A 17201-nucleotide genomic window follows, 5' to 3' on the forward strand; every position below is an offset into this window, starting at 1 on the left:
GAGAGACGGGAAAGAATATGAATCTTATAACCATGGAAAAATATTCTAAATTAATTAATTAAATAAAATTTTCCAAATCAATTAAAAAAATAAAGATATTTTGACAATGTATTTCAATATCATTGGGTATGTTTGTAAATTCTATGTATTTTCTCTTACTCACTTAAAAACTAAATTCTGAGTAGGGATTCATAGGCTTTTCCAGATTGCCAAAGGGACCTATGGCACAACTCTAAAGCACAAAAATAGGTCTCATCTTTTCCTTTTAAGTAAAGAACTGCATAGATGAGATTCACCAATTATTCCACATTCCCAGGATTAGTACTAGATAACTTAGTCCAGTACCAATAAAAATTTGTTATACATTATTCTATTACTTTTAATCATAGTCTCATTACTGTTATTATAGTTGTTGCATAGGGTTTGCCACAGTGCTTAATAAATTCTCATTTACAAATTGATTGCTATACAACCTGCATACTCAGTTACCTGAAAGTTAATGAATTATTAAGGCAGAAGAACTAAAAAATAAAATCAGGTGGTAAGAACAATTACCAGAATATTTATGGCTAAGAGTGAGATCATGCCCTTCCTTTTCATCTACTGTCCTGTTTTCCAGGATTTGTTTTTTTTTTTTGTATTTTCACATCATTTTATTTTAACCTTTGGGAAAATATTAGTGGCAAAACATATTATTTTAAGAAATAGTATGCCTCTCCATTCAAGTTCACATAAAAAAATAGCATCATTACAACCATATTGATATTTAATTATTTTACACAGGTTAACCAAATGTATTGCAAGAAAAACTAAACTAAAAATGAATAAAAGCAATATTTACAAAAGTGGTACAATATTTGATTTTTTCCAGGAAATAATACAAAATTTACCACTTTTTAACCAACTGCATTATGACCAAAATGATGGATATATCCAGTATAGAAGAGAAAGTTGGGCCCATAAGGGACCTAGACACATAAGAGAGGAGCTATCTGCCATCCCAAAATCAGTCACTGTGTCTGAAGCAGTTTGAAAGACAGCTCCAACAGTGCCTACAAGTGAAAGCAAGGCTTCCTCTTTCAGATATTCTTTCTTGTTAAATCTCACTGAAATTTACCTGGCATCCAAAAACCAAAACTAAGGGAAATACATTAGGACTGCATTTGCCTAATAGGCCATTCTCCTTTCAGTTTCTTTCAAAGGATTTGTGGTTGAACTAAGGTCCTTAGAATCTGTCAAAAACAACACTTGTCAGTCATGTCAACCTGGGATAGTATTCTTGCAGAAGGAGTGAAAATGTGAGGCGGTATTTGCCTCCGTAGCATGCAGGACTTAAAAAACACAGGAGAAAAACAAGATATTTTGTCTTTTCCCAACAATCCTGAATTCTCAAGTTCTATCACCTTTTTTAGGAAGCAGTCTGTTTTTATTTTGACATCTGACAAACTAAACATACCTTCCTTGACATGTAAAATTAGTGAAAACTATGCCTTCCTTGCACTTCATTACAATTAAACACATCCATTGAGTATCCACATCCATGTCATCCAGATTATTATGTCAACCATTCAGATGCAGAGACAGTTGCTAAAACCGGAGAAAACAGATCATTGCATTTAATAGTATGGTGGGAAGGACATGACAGGCAATTGCAACCTTGGAAGAAGATAGTGTGTAGAAGAAGGAAATTACCTACTAAAACATGAAAGCAGGGAGATGAAAGTTCTTGTATACATGCAAGTTGATTAAAATCAGTACTTCATGAAATTACTTTCTTTTTTCTGTGTGGAAATTAATCATAAGTGGGGCATGGGTATAAAAAGAGGGAGAAGACAGCCTTATTTGGAAATCTGTTTTAAAGATAGCTTTGTGTTAACCATCTTTGGCACTATAACTCATATTTTCCCTAAGTTTATAATATGCAAAGACTGAAAAAAGCCCTCCCTCTATTTGGAACCTAGGGCAACATTAGCAGAATTGTCTTTGCTGTTATGATTTTAGCAAACTCAGTTTGAGATAGAAATTTTTGTAGACCAGATCAGCAAATAAACAAATGCCTCATGTGGGGAAGAAGCTATGTCAAACATCATAAGGGCAAGTAAGGATTTTAGAATAAATTGAGAACGGTGCTGTAAGAACTCTCTCGAACTTGTCAATAAATATTTTCTATCATCAGACACATCATTAATATGATGTTTCAGGGGTCATGATGTGCTATTGAAAATGCAGAATGGGGCAGTTAGGTGGCAAAGTTGGTTAAAGAGCCACGTCTAGAGATGAGAAGTCCTTTTTGTTCAAATCTGGCCTCAGACATTTCATAGCTGTGTGAGTCTGAGCAAGTCACTTAACCCCTATTGCCTATCGCTTACCATTCTTCTGCTTTAGAAACGATACTTTGTATTAATTCCAAGATAGAAAGTAAAGATTATGAAATAAATAAACTTTAAAATGCAGGCTAGTTTTACTTGTACATACATAGGTATGTTTTACTTATTTTAAGATTTTTTATATTATTACTACTTCCAAAATAATTTACTCTTCTTTGATATCTTCTGCATATCATATAACTAATTTGCACATTACTGCCCAACTCAAAGAATTATCCACACTCATCTTCCATCAAGTTACTGCCATCTCATCCCCAACAACAACAACAACAAAATATATCATGCCCATCACTGACATGACTGGAAGATGCAGAAGCTGAACTAAATAAAGCATTGACAGTTAATAATTTCATTCCTCTTTCTAAGGGAATATTAGCCAAAAAATGCTATCTTCCAAATTACAAATGGTATCTATATATGAATTGAACCTAATATGAGGAAAGACAGGGCATCTTAAATAGAAATCAGTGACAGAAGCCCTTTGATTGTAGTTGGACTCATAAAGAAAAGGGAAAAGAGGGGGCAGCTGGGTAGCTCAGTGGATTGAGAGCCAGGCCTAGAAACAGGAGGTCCTAGGTTTAAATTTAGCCTCAGATACTTCCTAGCTGTGTGACCCTGGTCAAGTCACTCAACCCCCATTGCCTAGCCAATACCACTCTTTTGCCTTGGAGCCAATACAAAGTATTGGCTCCAAGACAGAAGGTAAGGGTTTAAAAAAAATTTTTTTAAGGGAAAAGAAATTTTATTATAATTTCAGGTAAAATTTTTAAATCTTTCATTTTTAAAGATGTCAAGTCAAAATGTGGGATAGTATTATTGCTTTAGAGATCACTAAAAGAAGACTAATAATACTTTGTCCTTATATCAGCTTTTAATTTTTAAATCTTTTAAATTGTTCTTACAAGTAACTTATCCAAGTTATAATTTATGTAGCATAAGATTAAAATATTAATTTTGTTTCATTTATTTTACCTATAATATAACTCAGAAAAAAGAAGAACTAGTTGTTTTAAAATTATGATTTAGTTTTGTACTTTTCAGGTCAATTTTAACCATTCAAACATTTGAAAGAATTCCCCCCAAAAAACAAAGTATGCCCAATTGCTAAATTATCAGTGGAGATCATTACTCAGACAACATTCCCCACCTTCAATATACACATGCACATGTTATACAGAAACCAACAACACAGCAGCAAATCTGTAAATGTCTTCACCACCAATACTTACTTATGGGAAACTACTTCCCAGAAAGCAAATAAATGTATTCGTGGAGTTGTAGGATGATACACAACAGAATGGAATCCAGGGGATTTTTTTTTAATTTATAAACCTGAGGAACAAAAAAAAAAATTCTTGAATAATGAAGAGGATGAAATTCAGAAAAAAAACAGGTTCTAGAGTTTGCTTTCCCTGCAAAAGGGTACAAGAGAGCACAGGAGAGAGAGGAAAAGAATAGCACAACTGAGAAATCCAAGGACTCAGACAGGGAACATAAGTAAGTATTTGGAGAAGCATTATCAAATCCTGGTTATATCCCAAATTTCACCTTTTTTATGTGAATAGGTAGATAGGAGATAGAATGGAGTCATTGTCAACATCATACATTTTATCCCTTTTTCCATTCTTTAAGGAGAGCAGCAATTTTATTTGTCAACAAAAGTCATCAGCTTAATTCAATTCAGTCTTGCTTCTGATTGATTAAGTAAGATTTTCAAGTACCACAATTAGAATGATGGGAATGGGAAAAAAAGTTGAAATGAGTGTTATAACCCTAAGTAATATAGTATATAGTCTTTTATATACCAGTGCTACTGAAATATGAACTTAGATTATTATTCTTATAGTAGACTATGGTCATGTAGTGGCAGGTGCTATAGATGCCAGAGCTGTGAATTGGTCTGGTAAGCAATTTGTGATTATTATGAGGGGGGAGGGAGAATGCATAACTAAAATGGACATAATCTTTGACCCTAGGATATCATTGCTACATATAAATTCTAAGAAGAGCAAGAAGAAAAAAATTCACATAATCCAAAGTGTTTATAACAACATATTTTTGTAACAACAAAGAACTGGATAAAAATAGACAACCATCTATTAAAGAAAGGCTAAACAAATTGTGGTGCACAAATACTATAGAATATCCTTTCATTTTAAGAAATAAGGAATTTGAAAAACTCAGAGAAGAAAAAGAAAGTTTACCAAACTGATGCCAAGTTAAATAAGCATAACCAGGAATCCAACAAGACTACAATAGTGGAAATGAATATAACCAAAAAAGAAACTAAATGCTATGTAACTACAAAAAACAATCTTGTCTCTAATGAAGAGACTAGAAAATTAACTTTCTTGCCTTCTTTTTCAGAAGTAGGAAAATATAGATCAGTAACACTAAATATATGGTTAAATAGTCAATTTATTTATTCTGAACTGCTTTTTACTCTATTTTTTCAAGAGATAACTTTATGTGTAGAGGAAAGTAGGTGTATATATTTGGAAATAAAAGTGACATAAAAAACCAAACATTTTCAATATTTTTTATTAAGATCCAAGTGATGAGACAGAAAGTCTAAGAGACTTTCCAAGTCTGAGAGAATCAGATGCAAAGGTGAGAACAATGGAAGTGAAAGGGGTCATATACCAAAGTCAAGGAAAAACACACAAAGAGACACAGAGAGAAAGACAGAGAGACAGAAAAAGAGATAGAGACAGAGACAAGCAGGCAGGCAGAGAAAGACAGAGACAGAGACAGAGGCAGAGGATTAGATTTTGCCTATTGTCTCATGAAGAGACTCAGTCCTTAGATAGCTAAGAGCCCCTTCCAATTCAGCTAGAGAGGATAACATTGTGCACCCAGATTTAGGAGTACTCTGTTAGGGGCAACCTCTTCTCTCCAAATATATTGGTCAATTCCATTTGCATATCACACAAAGAGACTAAAAATGACAAAATTATTCCTCTCAAAGATCTTAAGCATCATTAAGAAATCCCTAAATAAAAAATGAATTATTAATGTAACATAGATCTGGTATAGAAGATAAATCTTTTATATCTAAGTCAGGCAAACCCCCTAATTCCTTCAAATATATTCTCAAAGTGGTTTGTTGACTGTGAAACACAAAAATCTTAAACACCACTAATATTAAAATATAAATAAAAAACATGATGCCTCCTTTTATGGCACTGCCCCTTTCAAAGAATATAAAAGAATAACTATGACACACTCAACACATTCCTTTCAGAAGAGGTTTATAGTGGAAGTGAACTAATATGTGTAGTCACCATCTCCGTGGTAACTATGTTCCTTATTAAATGGTAAAGGGAATGGTATAATTAACTTACTTGACCTCCTATTGCCTGAAATATTCAACAGTCTATAATGAATGTCAGATTATTGTGAGCAAAGTGTTTTGAAAACCTAAAAGCAATGTATGTTTTAATTATGATTAATTATCATCATTATCATCATTTCCATCCTTATTCAATCAATCAACAAGCATTTGTTGTTTACTATGTGCCAGCACAGTCCTAAGTGCTGGAATTACAAGATCAGGCAAAGATTATCCCTGTCTTCAAGGAGCTTATACTTTAATCAGGGAGACATCTTATAAATAATTAGATTCATACATGATATATACAGAACAGAAAAGTACTCTCAAAGGAGAAAGTACTAGCAGCTGGAAAGTCTTGTGAAAGGTCCCCTCCAGAAGATAAGATTAAAGCTGAGCCTTGAGGGAAATGAAGGAAACTAAAAGAGAGGGAAGGTGAATGAATTCTAGGCATAGGAGAAAATCAATAGAGAAAACACTGAAAAATTAAATTGAATGCCCCACCCAGGAACAATAAATGCACCAATGTAATTTAATTGTTTTGTGAATGGAGAAAAGTAGTATAAGACTGGTTTAGTAGGAAAAGACTATATTATGATAATTTTAAATGCTAAACAGAAGACTTTTTATTTGATCCTTTACATAAGAGGGAACCATTGGAAATTCTTGGGTAGGGGAAAGAAGTGGCATTCTCTGACCTACATTTTATTAAAATTGCTTTTGTTAAATAGTGAATTGGAATAGAAGAGAGGCAGACAGACCAATTAATACCTCATGAGAGAAATGATGAGTGTGAATAAAGGTAGTGGCTATATGAATAAAGAGAAGGGGACATAAACAGTATAAGAGATGCAAATGAAGAAACAAGATTGGACAATAGAATGTGGGACAAATTAAAAAGAGGAAGTTGTTACCCAGGTTTCCAGACTGGTGCCTTTGGTTTCCTTATAAAATAGAGGAGAAGCTGAATTCTTGAAAAGTATTCTAGGAAAACATACTAAAAATTAAATATTTGACTATTGTCAGTAGATTACCCTTAGTTAAGTTCAAAGAAACATATTACCGGCTTATCTTTAATTGATGAATTTTTTCACCTATAGCAACCCACAAGGATCATCTCTTAAAGGCTGAAGAGAATCACAGTTTGAGCTGGTGGAAGGAGTATGACCATGTTAAACAGATTGAAACCACACATCCATTAGGGAAGGGCATCAATAGAGGCAGGAATGTAGAGTGTTGAAATGTTAGTTATTTATTGTTATATAGGAATCTTTGTAGTGTGATATCTATGGTTTTGAGAAAAATATGCTGGTAAACTGTTCTTATCATCATGGTTGAATTAGTAGAATCCCTAAAATAGTCAATATCTCTCAAGTCTCCTAGTGAATTTGTAATTTCATCCATTCATAAGTTCACTCCAATAATTAAGATTTTAATCTATTCAAACCTACTTATTCTGTGCAACTTTTGCCTATATCCTCTCACAAAATGAACACGAGGTCCACTCAACTTGCTTCAGGTCTACCTTGACTTTTCCTAATATCCTAAGTTGCCAATGGAGAATTTTTGCTGTTCAAAGATAAAGAGTAGATAGACAGATACATAGGTCCCAATTTTATGCTTCACATCATATTAGCAATCTTCTTGTTATTTCTATTGTTTTACTGTTCAAAAATATTGAATAATTTAGATATAGGCATGGGGGACACCTTGTTGGAAAGGAGCTTTTCAGGGAATATTTTTCTCTATCATTAATATACAACTAAGAACAATGAGGTAGTATATTCTCTATGTATTTCAATTGTGTGATGACATGATCTGGACTACTCTGAAATATCACTTGCAAAAGCCTCCATGTTGCCAATAAATCCCATTATCAAAGATGTCCTTAAAGAATGTGTAGATTATTCTCAAAAATTTATATAAATGAAAAAGTAAACAAATAAAATTATAGTCAATGATATTATCTCAGTCATGTTTTTGCCATATTAATAAGGTATTGAGATTTTTTCCACCTTAGATATCTTTCTTTCTTCAATATCTTGCCAATTATTCCCTATGACCTATCACATTCACATAAGTCACCTATAGCCAATATGTCATCTATGTACATTTGATTTAATCTAGTTGTTTTTCCTTTTTTGCTTCTCCAAGAGCTAATTCTGCCTTTATAATCATCACCTAGAATTGTGATATTAGGGCCTAAGTATGATAAATTCACTGCCATTGATTTTCAAAAGTTACATTACTAAAAATCATTGCAGATTATTTCTATCCTCATGTATTTATTCTCTTCCTTTGCCTTTTATCCTCAAATGACATTGGTATGGTTTTATTTATCAAGTTTAGTCAAGTTTGTAGTAAATTATTTTTTACTCTTCATTGTTTCTCTTTGTTTTATTAAGTGATACTGCTCATACTCTTCCACTCTTTTCCCTCATATTTATACATTTAGTATAAAAATGAGTTAATATTCTAAAGCTGAGTTGACCTCATATGACATATCAGTATTTGACATGTATATCAATTGTTTGCTGACTAAGCACTTCTTAGACATATTCTCCTCATGATGGCAATTGATTTACATTGCTTAAACTTTTATGTGAAATGATTGTAATCTGTATCTATGTTTTCATCTATCCATATCCCATTTTTCAATAATTCATCAAATTAGTTATGTTGAAGTTGTCTTATGTGTCACATCATTTTCTTATTTTGTTCTTTATACCAGGTTTGTACTAGATCCTTCTCTAATACAATATTGTAGCATTTAAAAAATTTGTTTCTCTGCTAGAAGTATTATATTTTATGAGGTTTATTAAAGGTTAAGAATTAAAGAAAATACAGAATAAGAAAGCACGTGTCTAGGCCCAGAGAACCCATTCACAATCACTCACATCTTGCCTGTTAGGTGGAGAACCATGTCTGCTTGGAAGCAAAAGTAGGAAGACAGCTCAGTAGGCTTTTACAATAGAAATTTTGATCTCGCCCAGGTGGAAATCTCAGTGAGATTAGAGGGCATCTCAGGAACTAGAGCAAGGACTTCTGGGGATTAAAGTCTGGGGTTCAAATCTCCATTTTTACAATATCAAGGTATCAAAATCACATTGGGTTCTTAAAAACGATGTCAGTAAAGTAACTCTGGCAAGTCCTGCCATGCTAGGAAGGTTTTAGTATCGTCCCTGTGATAGGCTGAGCCTGCTTTCTCAAAATATGCCTAGTCAAGTAAGGAAAGGACCCTCCCTAATAGTTTGGCTACTTAATGATGATGAATTCTTTGTGCTTGGTGACCTATGAAACAGGGGAAAAATACAATATTCAACCCCCTTCAGCCTCTACAGTGTCATTTAACATTCTTTTGGAAAGAGGGACAAAGTGTCCAAAGAATTTCAGTTTTTAAATTGCAATTCTATCTATAAACTTTAACATAATTGTTGCTGAAAGAAATCTAAGATACTCCTACATTGATTAATACCTCCAGATACCACCAGAAAAACTTGATCACAGCAACCTTGCCACTCTCAATATGAACAAAACAAAAAGACAGGAAAAAGTTACAGTTAAATGGAGGGATGAATTACAGGTTCTCCTTAGAGAGACTACAAAGTTAGTTGAGTTATGCATTCAAAGATATTATGAAACAGAATTTCATGGAACTTTTGAATCACCATTGCAGGGCTCATGATAAATACTTGTAAAAAAACTATATTGAAAATAATTGCCATTTATGCACCAATATCTGCTAAAGAAGATGAAATAAAGAAACACTACAAGAGGAGCAATGATCTTCTAAATTAAAGCAACACATACTTTGACACTCAGTAACTCCAAAGAGGGAATAGGTGAGGTTGGGGGTGGGGAGAGAGACAAAGAAAGAGAGAGAGAGAGAGAGAGAGAGAGAGAGAGAGAGAGAGAGAGAGAGAGAGAGAGAGAGAGAGAGAGAGAGAGAATTGAGGAATGAAAGAGGCTACAGAAGCCTTGTGCCTATATCCAATGAATACTTCCTTGGAGGAATGAATCAGATGGTTCTGTATACATGGTAATATCTGAATAATATCACACAAAAAAGCACTTTAATGGAAAGAAAACAACTCATTCTTCATACTGAAGTCAATCCAGAATTATATGCAGTTAAAATATGATCTTTTTACAGTTTCCTATACTGATAAAATCATAGAACTGGGAAAAAATAAACATACCCTGAATTGTGCTAAGCAACCAATCCATCAACAAACATTTATTTATTTATTTGGCACTTACTCATCTCTTAAGACAAAAAGGTGAAATAAAATGTAGTCATTGTCCTTAAGGAGTTTGAAATCTTGTAGAGGAGACAAATACACAAACATTTATAATGCAAGTAAAACTATAAAAAACTAAAGTCCAAATGGAATAGATTGAGAAGTTCAAGAAAGAAACAGAGCATTAATTATTGATGAGATGAAGAAGGGATTCACAAAGAAAGTACACCAGAACTGGCCCTTAAAGGGAAAGAAGTTTTCTTTAACAGGCAGAGATATGGACAGAAAAGATTCCAAGCATAGATAATAGCATGTACAAAGGCAACAAATCTGGAAAAGGCAAAGCTAGATTTAGGAATGGTGACTATAGCTTGACCAGAACATAAAGTACATGTGATAAAGATGAAAAGGAAAAATAAAACCAGACTGTGGAAGACCTCAAGTCTAAAGAGTCTGAATTTCATTTGGTAATCAATGGGAAGGTTTTGAAAGATTTTTAAGTTTTAAGTTCTGTTTGTTTGTTTGTTTGTTTGCTTTAAGAAAGGGAATTCTGTGGTCAGACAAATGCCTTATGAAGATTTCCCAAGCAATTATATGAAGGATATATTAAAGAAGAGAGAGGAGAATGGCTAGAAGCCAGGAGACCAATTGGGAACCTATTATAATAGTCAGACAAGAAGTGATAATGACCTATAGTAGGTTGGTAGCAGTGAGAATGGAAAAAAGAGCAGAAATGAGATATGTCAAAGGTAAAATTAATAGCACTTCAAAACTGGTCAGACATAAGGAATGAAGGAAATGGAAGGATCAAAAGTCTTCTGGGCCTATCTGTCATCAATAGAAATAGAAAAGAAGGGGGCAGCTGGATAGCTCAGTGGATTAAGAGTCAGCCCTAGAGATGGGAGGTCCTAGGTTTAAATCTGGCCTCAGCCACTTCCTAGCTGTGAGACCCTGGGCAAGTCACTTGACCCCCATTGCCTAGCCCTTACCACTCTTCTGCCTTGGAGCCAATACACAGTATTGACTTCAAGACGGAAGGTAAGGGTTTTAAAAAAAAAAGAAATAGAAAAGAAAAAACTCTTTGGGGAAAGGATTAAGAATTCAATTTTGGATTTTTTTTTTTAATTTGAGGTTTTGGTAAGATTGGGAAGATACAAACCAATAGACATCTGGGAATGTAGGGATATCATTTAAAGGAGAGATGAAGGAAATATAAACATATTTTAAGTCCTATAGTTTATCATATTATTGAAGAGCTAGAAGAATTATCCCACTTATTTTAAAGATGAGGAAACTATGAACTACACAAGTTAATTACTCAAAATAATAGAATTATTAGCGAACTGAAAGAGGAAGATAAGGCTTGGTTTACTAAGCAGAATTCAGTAACATAGAGAAGAAAGAAATGTTTTCACATACCTGTGAGCATATATGAAAAGCTATTCATGTTCTTTATATTGAAACTATAAATCCAGAGATGCTTTGACACATCTATGAATTAATTACTATTGGTGCATCCTTCATCTATGTAACTGGCAACCTGTCATATAGATACCTCCACATGAACTACAGTATTTTTGACTTTACAAATTTCTTCAAAACAAGTATACATAGTGGGGACAACTGAGTGGCTTAGTAGATTGAGAGCCAGGCCTAGAAATGGGGGAGCCCTGAGGTCCTCTGGTCCTGAACACTTCATGGTTGTGTGGCCCTGCATGTGTGACCCTGGACAAGTCACTTAATCCTCATTGCCTATACCTTTCCACTCTTCTGTCTTGGAACCAATGCACAGGATTGATTATAAGACAGAAGATAAGAGTTTTTAAAAATATACCTAATGACCTGGAGTTCTTTCTCTCTTTCTCTTTTACTATTTTTCAGAAAACAGTGCAATATCCAAGTTGTCCACCTGCTAACTCTTACTCTTTCTGTGAAATTGATCCACCTCCTTTTTGAGACATGTATGCCCTTGATGATGTCTCTTATGATACTTCTTGAGAGCATGTCACCATCAGACATCTTTTTAGGATAATTAAGTCTACTCTGTATTTTTCCATTGGCCTTTGGGCCACTTGCAATATATATCCTTTGATTTTAGTACCCCCTAATCTACAGCCATATAGCATCATAGGGAGAATATGGACAGTAAAAACATTGGTGTCAGAATACAACTTAGAATCACAGAAATTGTTGTAATTTTTTTTCAAATGCATCCTAACATTTTATCTTTTTTGATTCTGGATCCAGTTTATTGTTCCTCTGAAGTACCTGTTCAAAATTTAAGTACTAATGTTTGGCATGTGGTAAAACCTTAATAAATGCTCCCTTATCCATTCATTCTGCACAAGCTCCTTGACATCTGGAGCTTTCTCACTTTTGTGTTTATATCTCTAGAACTTTGTACAGTACCTAGAACATGGTAGGTGCTTAAATTTTCATTGACTGATCAACAAATAGCATGATTGACTAGCTCAATGATCTGCTCACTCAACTGAATGTAATAATCTGAGTGATATACTTTTCTTTCTATGTAGATTGCTAGATTATTATCTCCACAGTGGTAAGAAGTTCTCACTGAGAAGACCTTGTAATAGTCCAGGCCTCAAAAGGTTCAATATTATATTATCAGTGAAAAAAAAAAAAGGAACATCTAGAGAGCTTTGTCATGTACAGGCAGTCCCAAATCCATTTGCATCTATACAGAGGACAATTTTCATGATGATGGCAAACAAATTATCCTGTTTTAAATCAGGCCAACATGGATCAGAAGAAGATAATTAATAAATAGTATCTTTTCAGTTGCATTTCTCAAGAAATAATTCACGATTTCAATACATAGAAGGGAAAGCTTTTATTTGAAGAAAGTTATTTAAAACAACTCAAGTGCTTTTGTAATCAACAAAGAGTAAACCCCCCAAAATCTTATATCCTATATACATTTCATTCATTCATTATATGTTTCATTTTTGGTGATTGTGAAACTGTGGTCTCTTACATAAAATCTTTGGCAAAACTCACTTATTTATTTCTCCTAGAGTTGGTATGTGTTCAAATCCTATCTCTAACTAGAATGCTGATGGACAAATCATATAACCTCTTCATACCTGATGCAAATTCCTAAAATTATTGAGGACAAAACAGTTGTTGATTTGAATTAGTAAAGGAAATTCCTATATTGATAAAATTACAAATCTAGTCTGTATTTTTTCAGCAAGGGCACTTTTGATTCAGTCATAGACCAGTCTAACAAATATTTTATGGAAATGAAAAACTATGAGTCAGTAATCACTTATATCATCTTGATTACACTTGTAAATATAATGATTTATGGCCTCTTCCTTCTTTTGGAATTTTCCTTTCTTTGAAATTTTTTTTAAAATTAACCCTTACATAGCTTTTAAAATCATTTTGACTCCAGTACATATTTCCTTTACATTTATTTGATCATGTCTAATTAGATATCAAGATTTCATTTTCCTTTTTGAAAAATTATGAACTCTCAATTATTCTTGACGAATATTACATTTCAGGAATTGGATGCCCTGAAGAGGTCAATAGGAAGTCTGACTCTTGGTGGAAGCATCACAGATACATATAACTCCACTCATTTTCTCAGTAGCCATCTTTCTGGTCTCTAAAATAATTTCTATAGAAATCCCTCTTATGGCTAAAAAACACATTCATTTGTTTTCTACTCACGTCTTTGCCATTTGTGGGGCCAAGTTCTGTTGGGCTGTGGGTTCTGTGCAATACATCACCGCCATCTGTGTTGGCTGGTCCAGAGATGCCATAAGCTCCTCACTGATGATCATTTTGCTGATTATGGCATTCACAGTAAGAAGATTTAGCTGAAGTCTATCAGACAACACCTCCATGCTAATGGAGTTGTAGACAATCTTATAGATAAAAAGATAGTTATGAAGTGACTTTCTAGACCTTTCTAATATGCCATTGACTTCATGGCCTCAGAGAACAAAGCTCAGACTTTCTCATTCATATTTTCCTTAATAATAAAACTGTAGTAAATCTTATAGTCACTCATCTTCATGACTTTAGAAACCGCTACTCCATGTTCCCTCGGCGATTCAGGAGGACCAAGCAAAAGCTGCTTCTTACCTACTCACATTTGGTGGTGCAGCTATTTGCTGATTATGCTCCTCTGGGTATCACTTTCATGGGCTGTCACATATGGGTTTTCTAGAAGCCTGACAGAGACCAAATAGATGCACTCCAGCAGTTCCAAGTTTATCAGCAAGTTCAAGGGCACCAATTATCACTCCTCCATCTTCTCTTGCTCTTGGTTCTACTCCTACAGGCAGCAGTCTCTCCTTCAAATAGACTCCTTAGCACAATCACTGGACTGAGTGTCCAGACGGCATTGTGTGCATCTTTGCTTAGGCTCTGGTGAAGGGTACAATGGTTCAACTATGCAATGTTATGGTTGTAAAGAGTCGGCATGCTGAATTTTGTTCTGAAGGTGGTTTATGAGCATGAGGTCCCAAACATAGTACCAGCAAGAATGAAAGGCATGGTGGTAGACATAACAAAGGATTGTCACATTTGTCTGTCCAATGCTTGGCATATATGTACTTACATAGCTTCTCCATCAACAGAATAGATTTGAAGCACACAACAATGGTGGATATTATGGGAGTATTGTTCCTTTATCCTGCAGGTAGCACAGAACATGCTCAGCCAAGGCACAGACATGAGTCTCATCCTCCAGATGCTCCACAAACTCTTGGGAATGAAGATCTGTGATCTGTATTATCTTTGTTAATTCTTCATTCATCCTTTCCAAAAGAGTTAGGGTATAGCCACAAAGATAGAATGGCTATTCAAAATTGGATAGGTTCTCATTTTCTTCCAGGATAGTCTCTCTAAAAAAGATGTTGGGGTTTGCAAATTCATTGACATAGTCTAAACATTTCTGCCATTTCCCTGGCTTCATGTATGTGGTCCAGTTGGGCTTATATCATAAAAGGAAGATTTCATTTTCTTGAGTGCCTTTTTTTCACTTTTATAGCTCTTTTTGTATTAGAATCCAATCATTCACTTTGTCAAGCATAAGTATTTGTTATATGCAGGGCAGATACATCTGAGTGAACTACAAACTTCTCGTGACCTTTTTATTTTCTTAAACCGTATTTTGTACCTTTGCCCTCTTTTTTATGGGGTCACCAAGTATCAAGGCATATGTTGACTTGATTTTGAGTTTTACTTCAACTTCTTAATAATATTCCTCTGCTTTTTTTTATTCCCTGCCCCAGATGTTGGTGCCTTGGTTACAGTTACAGGCATTGTTATCCTTTTGCTCATCATGAGCATTACAAGTCAATATGACCAAATATTCCATGAAATTCATTTTTTCTTGTGCAAAGAAACCAACTATTTCTTTTGTTTCTTAAGGAGAACATGCAAAATGACCTTTACATGAAGTGACAAATTTATTGTATTTTCTTCTTTAACTTATAGCAAGAAATTCAAAATTGTTAAATTATTATCATTAAAATCCTCTAGTGTTATATCAAATCATTTTTTATTGGATAAATATATTGTCCTAACCAAAGTTAATATTCAGGTAGTTTTAAAACAGTAATTCTTAGCATCTTCTAGCTTCTTTTCTACAAGTCACTATAACTTTGGAATAGGAAAGGACCCACACAAAAGAAATAATCTTTTCATCTTTTCATTTATGTTCCATGGCTAAAGAATTCATCAATTGGTGAATAACCTGCTAGTAATACTTGGTATACTTGGGTAGTCTTGTCCTTAAAAAGCAGATAGATCTATCTGGAACTCTACTCAAAATTTTTATAATTTGGTAGATTCTTTCAACTGTTACATCATTGCCAATACTTTTGAAAAACCAGGGTCACTTCCATGTCTCAAGGAAGTATTGGAATTATACTTATGAAGATTCTAGAATATATCCTCTAAGTACTGCAAAATGTCTTGAATTCTCCAGTAGGCTGTAAGTTCAATAGGAACAGAGATGGTTTTGTTTTTGTTGTTGTATCCCTAATATATAACAAAATGCCTAACAGTTAAAAGGCATGTAATAAGTATTGTTTGAATTAAATTGAACTTCAGGATCTATTCTTTTAGAGATCCTCACATACATAAATGGCCTAATCTGGTCTTACAAATAGATTTTATAAGAAGCAGTAGGCCTCAAAAATTTTTCTGATATAAAAATTTTCCAGTACCTCTATCCAGGTTGGCTAAGATGATCCTTTGGCCTTCCAATCCATGACACATAAGAGCTCAAAATAACTCTAAACTGGATCCTACCCATTATTTTCTCAGGAAAAAAATGGAATTTAAGGAGAAATAGGCTACCTGTTCCCAAGTATTCGAAGTACTGCCACATTAAAATTGTTCTGCTTAGTCCCAGGAGACAGAACTAGAAGCAGACATTGAAAGGAAAGAAAAAAAATTAATAATGTAAATAATATCTGACATCTAAATATCTTTCTCAAATCCTCAAAACTCCTTGTTACCTTGGAAGCATCAGAAACATTCTGTAAACTAGATGGAAATTTTATCTTTATTTTGCAGGTTATTCAAATAGGTAAGCATCTATTGTTTTTTAGTCTTTTTAGTCATGTCTGACTCTTCATGATTGCAATGGTTTGTCATTTCCTTCTCCAAAAAACATTTATTAAGTGCCCAGTTCTTGATAAGTGCTGGCAACTAAAAAGAAAAAGGGGGGAAAGAAAGAAAGAAAGAAAGAAAGAAAGAAAGAAAGAAAGAAAGAAAGAAAGAAAGAAAGAAAGAAAGAAAGAAAGAAAGAAAGAAAGAAAGAAAGAAAGAAAGAAAGAAAGAAAGAAAGAAAGAAAGAAAGAAAGAAAGAAAGAAAGAAAGAAAGAAAGAAAGAAAGGAAGGAAGGAAGGAAGGAAGGAAGGAAGGAAGGAAGGAAGGAAGGAAGGAAGGAAGGAAGGAAGGAAGGAAGGAAGGAAGGAAGGAAGGAAGGAAGGAAGAAGAAAGAAAGAAAGAAAGAAAGAAAGAAAGAAAGAAAGAAAGAAAGAAAGAAAGAAAGAGAGAAAGAGAGAAAGAGAGAAAGAGAGAAAGAGAGAAAGAGAGAAAGAGAGAAAGAGAGAAAGAGAGAAAGAAAGAAAGAAAGAAAGAAAGAAAGAAAGAAAGAAAGAAAGAAAGAAAGAAAGAAAGAAAGAAAGAAAGAAAGAAAGAAAGAAAGAAAGAAAGAAAGAAAGAAAGGAAGGAAGGAAGGAAGGAAGGAAG

At 33.9% G+C, this 17201-nt stretch overlaps 1 pseudogene; it reads right to left on the minus strand.

Moving 5' to 3' along the window:
- Window positions 1–13654: 13654 nt before the first annotated feature.
- LOC103102031 (eukaryotic translation initiation factor 3 subunit C-like) overlaps window positions 13655–17201 on the minus strand; it is an 18528-nt pseudogene continuing 14981 nt past the window's right edge.

Source organism: Monodelphis domestica, chromosome 4, assembly GCF_027887165.1.
Source record: "Monodelphis domestica isolate mMonDom1 chromosome 4, mMonDom1.pri, whole genome shotgun sequence".
Lineage (NCBI taxonomy): Eukaryota > Metazoa > Chordata > Mammalia > Didelphimorphia > Didelphidae > Monodelphis > Monodelphis domestica.